Genomic DNA, 13,998 nt, shown 5'->3' with positions numbered 1-13,998 from the left:
TCAGTTTTTAAAAGTTCCTGGTGCACATGGAGACCAGAATAGGGCATTGGACCCCATGGAACTGGAGTTATAAGTGGTTATGGGCTCCCCTTGGGTGCTGGGTACCAAACTTGGGTCTTCACAAGAGTATCAAGCACTCTTAAGCCCCCACAAGACATCATTTTAGCATCTCCACTTATACTGTGACTTTAAATGCAATCATACACTTGTATATACCCACTTAACAGGAGAATTTTCCTGAAAGTTGAAATCTTTATTTAAAAACATGAAATAAAAGATAGATGTAGTCGGACACTTGTCTGAACCTTTCTCAACAGGTTTTTTTCTCTTGACCACCAGGGGGTGCTATAGACCTAAAAAATTATCAACTGGCTGCGAGAAAGAGAAAAACAAATGTGTGGAACAGAGATGTGTGGAATAGCAGAAATGTTCTCATCCACAGTCCCAGTTTTTTGTTTGTTCGTTATTTTTTGTTTTTACAACCCAACCGAAGTTTCCCCTTTTTCCTCCCCTCTGAGTCCCCCATCCACTCCCATGGATATCAGCCAAAGTTGCAGTGAGACTAGGCACCTCCCCTTCTATTGAAACTGGATGAGGCGATCTGGTAGGAGGGAAGGGTCCCAGCAGCAGGCGACAGAGTCAGAGACAGCCCCTGCTCCCACTGTCAGGAGCCCCACAGGAGGACACCGCTGCACAACTGTCACACATGCAGAAGGCCTGTCAGTCTCATGCAGACTTCCTGCCTGTTTGTTCAGTCTCTGTGAGCCCCTCTGAGCCCAGAGTAGTTGGTTCTGTGGGTTTTCTTGTGGTGTCCTTGACCCCTCTGGCTCCTACAATCCCTCCTCCCCTCTTCCTCAAGATTTTCCAAGCTCCACCTAATGTGTGGCTGTGGATCTCTTTCCATAGGGATCTTCTTCTTCTTCTTTTTTTTTTTTTAAAAAAAAGTAACCATTTTTTTAATCTTCTTTCTTTTTTTTTTCTTTTGTCCAGCCATGTTTCGCTCTATTCTAGGTCTCTGGAGTATTTTGCCTCTGGGTCCTGGCCCTCAGGGGTGAGCTCCCTCGGGTGGTACGGGTCTTCATCTGGGCCATGCGCTAGGCTGTCACTCACGTAAGTCCTACCACATCTTTACCCCAGCACATCTTGTAGGCAGGACAAATTGTAGGTCAAGGGGTCTGTGCCTTGGAAATCTTGCCTGGTTAAAGGAGACGGCTCATTCAAGCTCCGAGTCTTAGCCAGGGTCCCCCTCGTCCCTCATAGATTCCTGGGTGTTTGCATTGTTTTATGTTCTCACAGTCCCATTTTAAGAGCTCAGGAAGTCAGTTCCAAAGAACTCGACAAAGTTAAGGCAGGCAGAACCCACAGGAGTCTGCGTCACCTGCCTTGCTTGAGTCTGCGAAAGGCGGGTTCTGCAGGCAGGAACTGAAGAAGCATTTTAGACACCTGAGGTCCACAGCAAGTTTTCAGTGTTTGCTGGGACTGGCTCCCTTCTCACACCTGTTGGCCAACAAGCCAGTAGACTGCAGATAGCAGTGCTGCTGAGGATCAGCTCCCGGGCAGAGACTGGTGAGAACCAGTCCCAGAAACTTCCTCTAGAAGCCACACTTCAGTATCTGTAGAAACAAAAGAGGCCAACCTTCCAGCAGACTGTTCACACGTTATCAACAGACTTTGAGCACTGGGAGTCTGGCCCAGCGACTTGCGACGTCTCAATCAAACTTTCAAAGCCTAACTCCCCCGACCCACAGAGCCCTTGCCCAAATGACTAGTATCAAGGTCAACTGCTGCTGCTAGAAAACTCAGCGCTGGGGCATGTGTGGTGGCTCGGTGAATACAGGGACCAAGCTGGGACCAACAGGGGGGAGGACAGAACTGGCTCTGGATAGCTGTCCTCTGACTTCCCCATGCCACATACGGACACATACAAATAGACACATACAGACACAGACAGACAGACAGACAGACAGACACAAACAGATTCACACAGACGCAGACACACATACAAACACACACATAGACACACTCACACAGACACATACACACACATGCAAACACACACATAGACACACTCACACAGACACAGACAGACAGACACAGAGAGACACAAACAGATATACACACAGACACAGTCACATGCAGACACACATACAAACACATACATAGACACACACACAGACACACACAGACACAGTCACATGCAGACACACATACAAATACAGACACACACACACACATACACACACATGCAAACACACACAGACAGATACACATAAACATGTAGAGACAGACACAGGCACAGATACACACACAAAGACAGACACACATAAACACACAAAGACACAGACACAAACATGCAGAGACACAGACAGACACACACAGACACAGACATAGACACACATACAGTCACACACACACAAAGACATATACACAAACACATGTACATACACAGACACACACATAGACATACATATAGACATTCACACACAGAAAACAGTCACATACATAGACATCACACACAGAGACACAGACATACAAATACAGATACAAACAGACACATACACACATGTACACACAGACACACAGAGAGATACACACAGATATACACACACGTGCACACACACAGACATAGACAAACACATACACATAGACACACACCCAAACACACAGAGACACAGACAGACACACAGACACACACACACACACAAATACACAAACATAGACACACACACATGTACACACGCAGAGACACACACAGAGGCATTCACACACAGAGACAGACACACACACTCAACAAATGTAATAAAATCGTACTACTTCAGAAGATAGCAAGATGCCCACTTATTACTTTGGCTGGGGGGGCCGGCAGGGGTCAGAAATATCTGGTATTCTTGGCCTTTGTGGGCAAGGGTGGCTTGCTAGCAGCCTAACATTAGCATACTTTTATGTAATCAACTTACATAATCACAAACAACTCCTTTCTCCAAAATTGACTTGTCAAAGAAAACAAGACTAATGAATCTGGAGCTGTACTGAAAGAATGACAGAAGGTTTGAACAGGGAAATAATTAATCTTCCTTCCAAAACCACTGCTTCTTGGTCATCAATTCTGTCTTAATTTCTAATGGCAAGCTCCATTCGCTAGAGCTAAAAGGACGTGCAATGAATCTTTTCTTTTCACGAAGGTGAAGGTGAAGAATGGCACTGGCTTATAATCCCCATGCTCGGTCAGCTGAGGCAGGAGGATGGCTGCGAGTTCTTAACCTTAACCAGCTTAGGTTACAAATTCCAAGCTAGCCTGAGCTACAGAGAGAGGCATTGCCTCAAAAAGAGGAGGAAGAAAGAGAAGAACCTAAGAAGCTCACCTCCGGATGTCAGGGCTTGTTCTTTTGACACACAGCTGCTCCTCTCTTACTTCCCCCGTCTCTCCCTCCATCCCCTTTTCAGTTTTTACTCCTCCTCTTCATGTTTTTTTGACACGAAGTCTTGCTGTGCAGCCCTTGCTTTCCTGGTATTTGTTATGTATCCCAAACTGGCTTTGAACTTGCAGCAAGCCTCCTGCCTCAGCCTCCTGAGTATGGGGATTATGGTTATGCACCAGCAAGCCTGGATTCTTCCTTTTCTTAAGGTCCAAACCACCACATTTATTGCCATCCTCAAGTATTTTGGTGGTAAAGGCAGCTGCTTTCACAGCCATAAGGGCCTGAGTTTAGATCCCAGCGACTTGGATGTAGTTTTGTCTGTGGCCCCAGCACTGCAGAGGGTAGAGACAAGAGGATTCGTGAGATCCTCTTTCAGCCTAGCTGAAAAACACGCATGCGCTTGAGGATCAGGGAGAGACCCTGTCTCAAAGGACAAAGGCAGAGAGTAATAGGAGGAGGACACCTGATTGTCCCCCCTCTGCCCTCTGTGTTCATCCACACACAGGTGCAGACACACATACTTGTGTCTATAACACCCACGGTCAACCACACACACACACACACACACACACACACACACACACACACACTTGTGTCTATAACACCTATGGTCAACCACACTCACACACACACATACTTGTGTATATAACACCCACAGTCAACCACACTCACACACACTTGTGTCTGTAACACCCACGGTCAACCACACTCACACAAAATGACTTTCTAAAAGACTTTATTGCTTACATGAGACCAAAGCTCTAAATAACAAGCTTACCTGCCCTGCTGGGTCACCCACCCCGCTCCAACCCTGACTCCCAGCTCTCGACTTTCTGCAGGCAAACTTCAAACACCTTTCATTCTTCCTCACTCTGGCTCACACCTCAAATGGTTGTAACACGCCTTCTCACCCCAGCATTGGAAAAAAATGCTCCTCAAAGACTCCTTGCTGATAACCCCGGAAGGCAGCTCTGCATTTTTCTGTTGCCCCCTCACCGGCACACTAGTCCAGACATGCAGGCTCAGAACAAGTTCCTAAGGCAGACAGCCTGACCTAGACTGGTTTTGCCACTTCTTAGTCCAGCAACCTTGGCCAGTTGCTTACTCGCTCAGAGCCTCAGTTTCCCCATCGGTTCCATGGGTTTTGAGGTTGCAATTATATCATGTGTCTGACATTCAGTAGGTACTAAAGAATTATGAGTTTTGTTTCTTGAGACTCCGTCTCCCTTCCCACGTGGCTCAGGTTCACCTTGAACTAAAGTTCCGCATGCATCTGCCTCCCAAGTGCTGGATCACAGGGCTGGAGCAGCATTCCTGACTCAGAAAGCTGGACATGTTCATTCGTATTTATCAGTTCCTCTCCTGCTCGGGGACTGCTGCTGTTGCTTTGCTGCCGTCGCCCTTCACAGTTTTTGTCCAGGGCAGCCATTAGAGCCTTGCTAGGTCAGCTCAGTCGTCCGCTGGTAACCACACAGAGACTTCCTACGATGCCTTGGACCGTCGTGTCCCTCCACCTTTGTCCAGGAAGTCTGTGCACTGTGCTGAGAATGCTCTCAGCACTTCACGCTCAGAGGCAGGAGACTAGGGCCTTCTAGGGTTTTTTGTTTGTTTGTTTTGTTGTTTTTTAGGGGTCCATAGCCTTGCAGGTGTGGCTTTCTTTTTTTTTTTTTTTAACAAACGGTTTTAACTTTAATATAGCAAGATTGCATGCAACAAAGCAGTTATTAAGCAAGAGTTATTATAATATTTAGTACATTTACATTTGGTAAATTAAGGAAAATGCTTTATCATCTATGCTATTTTGTGAATCTAAAGTTTTGTAGCTCTAATCTATTTTTTATAATTATCTTTTTCTAACTCTGTTTTTTATTATTTTTTAATTAATTAATTTATTTATTAATTAATTAAAGATTTCTGTCTCTTCCCCACCACTCCCCCCCTTCCCCCCCCCCCCCTCCTCCAATCAAGTCCCCCTCCCTCGTCAGCCCAAAGAGCAATCAGGTGTGGCTTTCTAAACTCTCAGAAACAAGTCTGAGCTTTCCTGATAGGCTGCCTCTTCACTGAGACTTTCATCACCTCCCCATTTCCTTGACCCCCTCCCCTCCAGGAGCTTTCCTATTTTAACACCTGCTGATGGTCATTTGCAGTGACCACCTGGAGGTCAGTTACTAGGTTAACATCAAGTCTCAGGGACAGAGTTTTTCTAGAGAGTTTGAGAGAGGACAAATATTGGCAAGGGTAGCGTTTTGGGGAGTTCCAAGACCGCTCTGTGTGGCTGTCAGCAAGCGTTGGTTTTCCATAGCCTGAGAAGCTCTGAGGCTGTTGAAGAGATGATCCAAAGAACAGTGCGAACCGGGCAGGTGGAACACGTGAGCGCTGCTTTTGCTGTTCTGGAATGAACTCGGCTTAAATTCTTAAGGCTCCAAGCCAATCTCTAGAATTCAGAAAAGCTGATCCTTGCTCCCGCAGCATTTGGTGGAGTAGATTTCCAAAGATCCTTTTTCAGTTCCAGAAGGCTTCTGCTGCTGTTTCTAATTCGGGTTCAGACCCTGCTTCTGGTCTCCGAAACAGGTTCTCAGTTCACCACTCAGTATCACGAATGAGAGAGTTCAAGTCTACTCCAGCTGAGGGTGGCTGCGCACACGTAATCCTAGCACTGGAGATGGTGAGGGAGGAGGATCTCAAGTTCAAAGTTAGCCAAGGTTTTTTGATGCGTGAGGCCTTACCTAGAGAAAAAGACCCAATGGCTAAGGATACAGCTCAATGGTATCAATGTGGAGCACTTAGCACGCCAAAGCCCTGGGTTCCAAGTGCAGTGCTATTAAAAAAAAAAAAAAAAAAAAAACAGGAGGGGGGATGTCATCATGTGCTCCTAAGTTACAAACTGCCCCATTCTCCACACATCTTGCTTGGTTTCTGTTCCCCACAGAGTTCCATAAACAGGAAATCTGGGAATATCTTTCAATCCCTTCCTCTCCACATCCATCATCCCCTGGATCCAACCAAATCCTAATCCGTATCCTGCACCTCTCTGCAGCCCTGCCTTCGGTATCATCCTCCTCCACGGTCAGAGTCTAGTCTCTCTCATCGTCTTTCCCTTTAGTCCCACTGCCTTTTTTAAAAACAACAACAACAAAAAACATTTATTTAACTTTTGTTATTTGCTTGGCATCAGATCTCCTGGAACTGGAGTTACAGACAGGTGTGAGCTGCCATATGGGTGCTGGGAATTGAACCTGGGTCCTCTGGAAGAGCAGCCAACCACTGGGCCATCTCTTCAGCCCTCCCACTGCCTTTATAGTGCTCCCCCACCATTGCACTCCTCCACCCTGCAGCGTGGGGCTGTAATGCTTTACAAACACAAATGGGTGAGAGGCTTAGTTTGAGGACTGAGCCCTAATCCTTGGGCTTGAATGGAACTCATTCCTTTCTTCTTCCCATCCTTCCCTTGGTCATCGTACTTTCTCTCCTATCGCTGTGTTTTGGAGCAAGTCACATGTTTTATTTTATAGGTTAACATTGGTCAGTTTGCCTTGGAGTGAATCATGCCTTGACTCTTGCTCAGACCTGACCTCCTGTATGTTCCAAGGAACAATCTGAATGACTAATTTCTATATGTACACCATAACTCACATTCTGTAAGATATTCTTTGGAAATAAGCAAGTCTGCCTGCTTCTGCCAGCCGGGTCTCCAGAGTGAGTTTCAGGATGGCCAAACTACACAGAAATGTGCTGTCTCAAAAAATGAAAAGAAAGAAAGAAAAGAAAAGAGAGAGGAGAAAGAGGAGAAAAAGAAGAAGAAGAAGAAGGAGGAGGAGGAGGAGAAGGAGGAGGAGGAGGAAGGAAGGAAGGAAGGAAGGAAGGAAGAAAGAAAGAAAGAAAGAAAGAAAGAAAGAAAGAAAGAAAGAAAGAAGAAAGAAAGAAAAGAAAGAAGAAAAGAGAGAAGGACTGTGGTTTGGAGTATTGGAGATTCTAGGCATTTCTCATGGGAATGCCAAAAGGCAATGGTGGGGAATACACAGCATACCAACCAGCATGGCCAAGAAGCAAAGAAAGGAAGGTGCTGGGGTCCATAATCCATTTAAAGAACATATCTGCTTTTGGGTCTGGAGAGATGGCTCAGTTTTTAGCATACTGTTCTTCCAGAGGATTCAAATAATTTGGTTCTTAGCACACATGTCATAGGTTCACTATTGTCTGATACTACAGCTCCAGGAGGATCAGGTGCTTCTAGCTTCTGAGGATGAGTACACCTACATGCACATGCATGCACACACACACACACACACACACTCACAAGCACACATGCACATGTGCACACTAACATACAACATACATATACAAGCATCTATATTATATGTATGTGTGTGTGTGTGTGTGTATAAATTAAAAAGAACATACCCCTAGTGATCCAAGGGCCACCTACTAGTCCTCTAGGCTGAACCCTCTAAGGCTTTTACACCACCACTGAGCAGCTGCTTTCTTAAACCCAGGCCTTTGCACATGGGTCTCTGGAGGACATTCAGCACTCTGACTACAGAAAATAATTTACTATCCTGATAGACGTGGAGTAAGGGCTCCACAGATGACAGTGTAATATATCATTGTACTGAAGTTCCAAGTCTTTGACGGGACAGACTTAAGGTACATTAGTGTGCAATTAGAGTAACCTGCCCTCTTTGCCCAGTGTCTCAGAGACATTAGAAACATTATTCTCTCACATACGAGAACATAACTTATTTTTATCACTTGCTTTCTACAACCTTTATCCTATCAAGATTATAATTATTGTCAGTCTCTTTTTGTTATTATTATTATTACTGTGTGCTATTACAGGGTCTCACTATAGAGCCCAGGCTGGCCATGACTTCATGATCCTCCTGCCTCGGCCTCCTGTATATAGGATTACAGCCACGTCCTGCTTTGGACAGTTTATTACTTTGTTTCTGCTATCATAGGAATTCTCAATGTGTGGCTGCAACCCCTTGAGGGGTCTACTGGCCCTTTCACATATCAGATATCCTGCATATCAGTACTTACATTATAACTCAGAACAGTATCAAAACTACAGTTATGAAGTAGCAAAGAAAATAATTTTATGGTTGTGGTCACCACAACATGAGGAGCTGTATTAAAGGGTCACAGCATTAGGAAGGCTGAGAACCCTGATCTTTTAGAGTGTAAACTCCACGAAGGCAATGCCTTTGTCTTGTTTCCTGTTGTTTCTCTAAACGTATTAAATTCATGACTCACACAAAAGATATTTATTATTATATATACCTCTTGTGGTGTGGATAAATAAATGTTGGTGAGTTACCCAAGCAAAGTCTACTGATGACTCATCCTCAGTAAGAAATAGATTGTCATGAGTTCAGGGTCAACCTGGGCTATAGTGTGAGACTCTGTCTCCAACTGGAGAAAGTGGAGGAGGAAGCGGAGGAGGGAGGAAGAAGGGCAAGGAGAAAAAGGAGGAGGAAGAGGAGGAAAAAAAGAAAATAGTGTGCTTAGAGTACGTTAAATGGCCACCTAGGACGGGGCATAGACCATCCAAAGATAGTGGCTCACTTCAGCCCATCTTTTCACAAAGACAGTAGGACAGTCCAGGTGAAGACCATATCGGTAACTGTAGGGGTTCCACCAGTTTCAAAGGACAGGCCAACAAGCAACTTTATCATAGTAAGTCTCATAGCAAGCTTCTCAGAAAGGCTTGTCGTGGTCTTCCTGGAATTTGTTGACATTCCCTGTGTTTTGTAACAGGTACTGGCTTTCGAAGCGTGTGTGTCTGGCTCTGGTCAATAGCATGCGCCTTCCCACTGGCTGAAGCCCAGCACTCAGTCCAGCCTGCTGTCAAGACTGACCTTGCTTACCAGCAAGAGAAATCTAGCTAAGGTCTGGTTTCCATTCCTCACCCTCCACTCTGAAGTCTCTGTGCATAGGATTTTTTTTCTCCAGCTGGAATTTCTGATTCTTCTTCTCTTTTATTCTTCCTGAAAGAGCTTTATTGGAAGAGCGCAGACTTTCTGCTGAGGAGTTTATAAAGGATATCAGCCTTCCGACGTTTTGTGTTCATTTTCCAGAAAAGTCTTGGCTACCACAGTGAGCAAGATTGTGTTGCACTTCTTTCCTGTGCTGAGCTATCAACTCGACTTCCATTCAGTCTGGGTTGGAAATGGCCTTTCATCTGTCTTCAGCCATGGTTAACAAAACCCTCTTTTGTAAAACATCCATCATCTGCCTTTACCTTCCGAGCTTGGTCATCTGCCAGCGACTTCAGCTGCACAGCACGGCGGCTCAGGATCTGAATTCCATTTTCTGTGAGAGTGCTTGCTATGCTTTGGAAATTTCTGACAACGCTAATTTGGCTCATTGCAGTCACTTCAGTCTTCTGCTTGTTATAAATATTCAAGTCTCTCTTTAAACACACACACAGATGCACATGCACATGCTGCACGTGCACAAGCGTACCAACACACACACACACACACACAACTGTAGCATAGTGATAGAACATTGCCTAGCACGTGTAAGGCCTGGGTTCAGGCAGCAGCAGCAGAAGCAGCAGCAATCATTTTGCTTTGTTTTGTTTTGTTTCTTGAGACAGGGTTTCCTGTAGCCTCAAATCCCATAGCTGAAGATGATCTTGAACTTCTAGTCCTCTACCCCCACCTCCTGAGTGCTGGGATTGTGTTCCCACACCTATTGTGTGTACTGCTTGCTGGGGCTTCCTGCACGAGAGGCAGGCACTCTTCCAACTGTACAAACTGAGCTATATCCCCAGTGCAGTACAAATATTTAGTGCATATTTAATTTCCTATGAAGATTGTGTAGTGAGATGGATCAGTTGGTAAAGGAGTTTGCCACCCAGTGCGGTGACCTAAGTTTTGTTCTGGGGACCCATGTGGTGGAAGAAAAGAACTGGCTCTCAAGTTGTCCTCTGACCTCCACATGTGCAATGACATACATGTGTACATATACACATACATACACACATTTAAAACTTAAAATGCCAAGGGCCTCCAAATGCCAAGGGCCCCTCTGCTAAGGGTGCGGCCTCGAGGGCCCATCCTCTGCCCATGCTGGAATTCTGACTGGCATAATCTTTTGCAGATAACCACAGCCACTGTGGGAACACGTGTCCAATAGCCGTGCTATGTCCAGGGCACGACATTTCACAGCTGGCTTCTTCATCTTCTAGTCTCTTACATTTTTCCCTCAGCCTCTTCAGTGATGCTCCCTGAGCCTTGGATGTGGGGGGGTGATACAATGACCTGTCCTCAAGCCTTGGATGGGGGTGTGTGATACAGATGACCTGTCCTCAAGCCTCAAATGGGATTGTGTGTGATTCAGATGACCTGTCCTCAAGCCTTGGATGCGGGGAAATACAGATGACCTGTCCTCCGCTGAGCACTGCAAGTCACTCACACTAGGCAGCAGGATCTTTCCTTCTAAGAGGTTTCGTTTTGATGGCTATTGCTTCACGCATGACAGGCAGGTATTCTACCACTGAGCTGCATTCTCGGTTCTCTTCTAAGAATTTAGCACTTCCCGTTTCTCATTTCAGTTTTTAATACGATTTGAGTTAATCTTTGTATATGGCATAGAACAAAGGCTCACTTTCATTCTTTTTTTTTATATTTATTTATTTATTATGTATACAATATTGTGTTCGCGTGAGTGCCTGAAGGCCAGAAGAGGGCACCAGACCTCATTCCAGATGGTTGTGAGCCACCATGTGGTTGCTGGGAATTGAACTCAGGACCTTTGGAAGAGCAGGCAATGCTCTTAACCGCTGAGCCATCTCTCCAGCCCCCTTCATTCTTTTTTATATGACTATCTGGAGTCTTTTTTAAAAATTTCTTTTAAATTTCATGTATGTGTTCATGTATCTTGGTCATTGTCTTAGTTAGAGCTTCTACTGCTGTGATGAAACACCACGACCAAAGCAAATTTGGGAGGAAAGTTTTGTTTGGCTTATGATTCCACATCATTGTCCATAAGTGAAGGAAGTCAGGACATAGGACAGGAACCTGGAGGCAAGAGCGATGCAGCGACCACGGAGGGGTGCTGCTTACTGACTGCTCCTTGTGGTTTACTTAGCCTGCTTTTCTTTAGAACCCAGGACCACCAACCTAGATGCTGTGGGAAAATGCTCTTGTACACTGTAAAGATTTGTCACTCATAGTGGTTTAATAAAATGTTGATTGGCCAGTAGCCAAGCAGGAAATATAGGTGGGATGACCAGGCTAGGAGAATTCTGGGAAGAGGAAAGGCAGATGCAATCACCAGCCAGATACAGAGGAAGCAAGATGAGAATGCCTTACTGAAAAAAAGGTACCAAGCCACATGACTAAACATAGATTAGGAATCAAGGGTTAATTTAAGTTGTAAGAACTAATTAGTAATAAGTTTGAGCAATAGGCCAAACAGTTTATAATTAATATAAGCCTCTGTGTGTTTATTTGGGACTGAACAACTGCAGAGTGGATGAGACAGAAACTTCCATCTACAAGCCTAGAGCTAGCAATACTCACAACAGGTTGGGCCCCTTATGTAAGAAAATAGCCTGTAGCTGAGCGGTGGTGGTACATGCCTTTAATCCCAGCACTCGGGAGGCAGAGGCAGGCAGATCTCTGTGAGTTCGAGACCAGCCTGGTCTATAAGAGCTAGTTCCAGGACAGGTTCCAAAACCACAGAGAAACCCTGTCTCGAAAAACCAAAAAAAAAAAAAAAAAAAAAAAAAAAAAAAAAAAAAAAAGAAAATAGCCTGTAAGCTTATCTACAGCCTGATCTCGTGGAGGCATTTTTCATAGAGGCATTTTTTTATATGAGGCTCCCTCCTCTCAGATAACTTTAGTTTATGTCAGGTTGACATAAAACTGTCCCGCACAGGGCTGGAGAGATGGCTCAGTGGTTAAGAGCATTGCCTGCTCTTCCAAAGGTCCTGAGTTCAATTCCCAGCAACCACATGGTGGCTCACAACCATCTGTAATGGGGTCTGGTGCCCTCTTCTGGCCTGCAGGTGTACACACTGACAGAATATTGTATACATAATAAATAAATAAATAAATAAATAAATAAATAAATAAATAAATATTTTTAAAAAAAACTGTCCCGCACAATTGACCCCTTGGCAACTCTACACACATCACTGTAGACCACAACCTTTCCTTTCTTGTTTATCGCAAGATCACACATTTATATAAACACAACAATATAATACATTTTGCAAACTCAAAAAGTTCCATAGTCTTACAAATCCAAACACTTTAAAAGTTGTCTCTAAAAATACACAGTCTCTTTTAGAATCCAAAAATCTCTGTAAAACTCCAAAATACATCAAGGCATGAGGGCACATGCCTTTAATACCATCACGCAGGAGGCAGAGGTAGGCCTGTGAAGGCTGCCAGGGTTACATAATAGGACCCTGTCTCAATTGTGGGCTCATGTAAAATCAAAAATGCCTTTTACTTCAAGAAGGAAGAACCAGGGCACAGTCACAATCTGAACAAAGGAAAACCAAACTCAACAGTGTAAGTAAATCAATGTCCAGTATCGGTGACTCACGCATGATCTTCTGGGTTCCTCCAAAGGTCTTGGGTCACTGCTCTGGTTCTGCCCTCTGCAGCACACACAGCTGGTCTTCTGGGCTCCTCTCCACTGCTGCTGCTGGTGGTGGTCATCCCCTGGTACTTGCATCTCCAAAGTACTGGGGGTCTCTGCTCCAACAGGGCTGCAATAGCATCTCATAGACGCTTCATTGTGCCAAGCCCTATCTTCTCTGCATGACCCCTTCAATCCAACTGCTACTGAGGCCGCGCCTTCACCAATGTCCTCCCCAGTGCCAAGGTCAGCTATTCTCCATGATTCCTTTATACCTTCAAAACCAGTACCACCTGGGAGACTCTTACACATGGCCAAGTTCTGCTGCCAGCACGAGCTACAGCCTTGGCCACCTCTGGAGCACAGCATCTATGTGCTGACTCTGAGGAAACACTTCCCAGAGGACTTCACTTCAACGATGCTGGGCTCTTCATCACAGCCGATTCTCAGCTCCTGCTGACCAGCACCCATTGTCCAGCAAAGCAAAGGTTCTGCTCTCCTGTAAATCACAGCCTATTCTTCACCCTTGCTGACCAGAACCACAGAGTCTCAACTCAAAATATGCAATGGTCCAGATAGAGTCTTCAAACTTCCCTCTGAAACTTCTCAGGCCAGATCTTCATCTTCTGCCTTGCCCTCAATTTTCTCATCTTCTGTGTCAACTGTGTTCTCCATCCTTCCTCCCTAAAAGTCCCTCTTCTCTGTGGACATGCTTCCAGTTTCCCGGCTTCACACATACTCCAGGCAAAACACACAAAAGATTCGAAGCTAGCATTCACATATGAGAACATAGGACCGTCGTAATTTTGTGTTTGGGTTTGTTGTTTTTGTTATTGTTTTTGTTTCAAGACTTTCCCCATATCCATTCTTAGTCCGTTCTTGTGGCCTTATTAAGATTGGTTGGTCACAGGAGTGAGTTTATTTCTGGGTTGTCTATTCTCTTCCATTGGTCTCTGTTTGCTTTAGTACCATTCTCTTC

Source organism: Alexandromys fortis, unplaced genomic scaffold (genome assembly GCF_014885135.2).
Source record: "Alexandromys fortis isolate MF-2015 unplaced genomic scaffold, M_Fortis_MF-2015_v1.1 scaffold_79, whole genome shotgun sequence".
NCBI lineage: Eukaryota > Metazoa > Chordata > Mammalia > Rodentia > Cricetidae > Alexandromys > Alexandromys fortis.
This window is presented reverse-complemented; position numbering follows the sequence as displayed.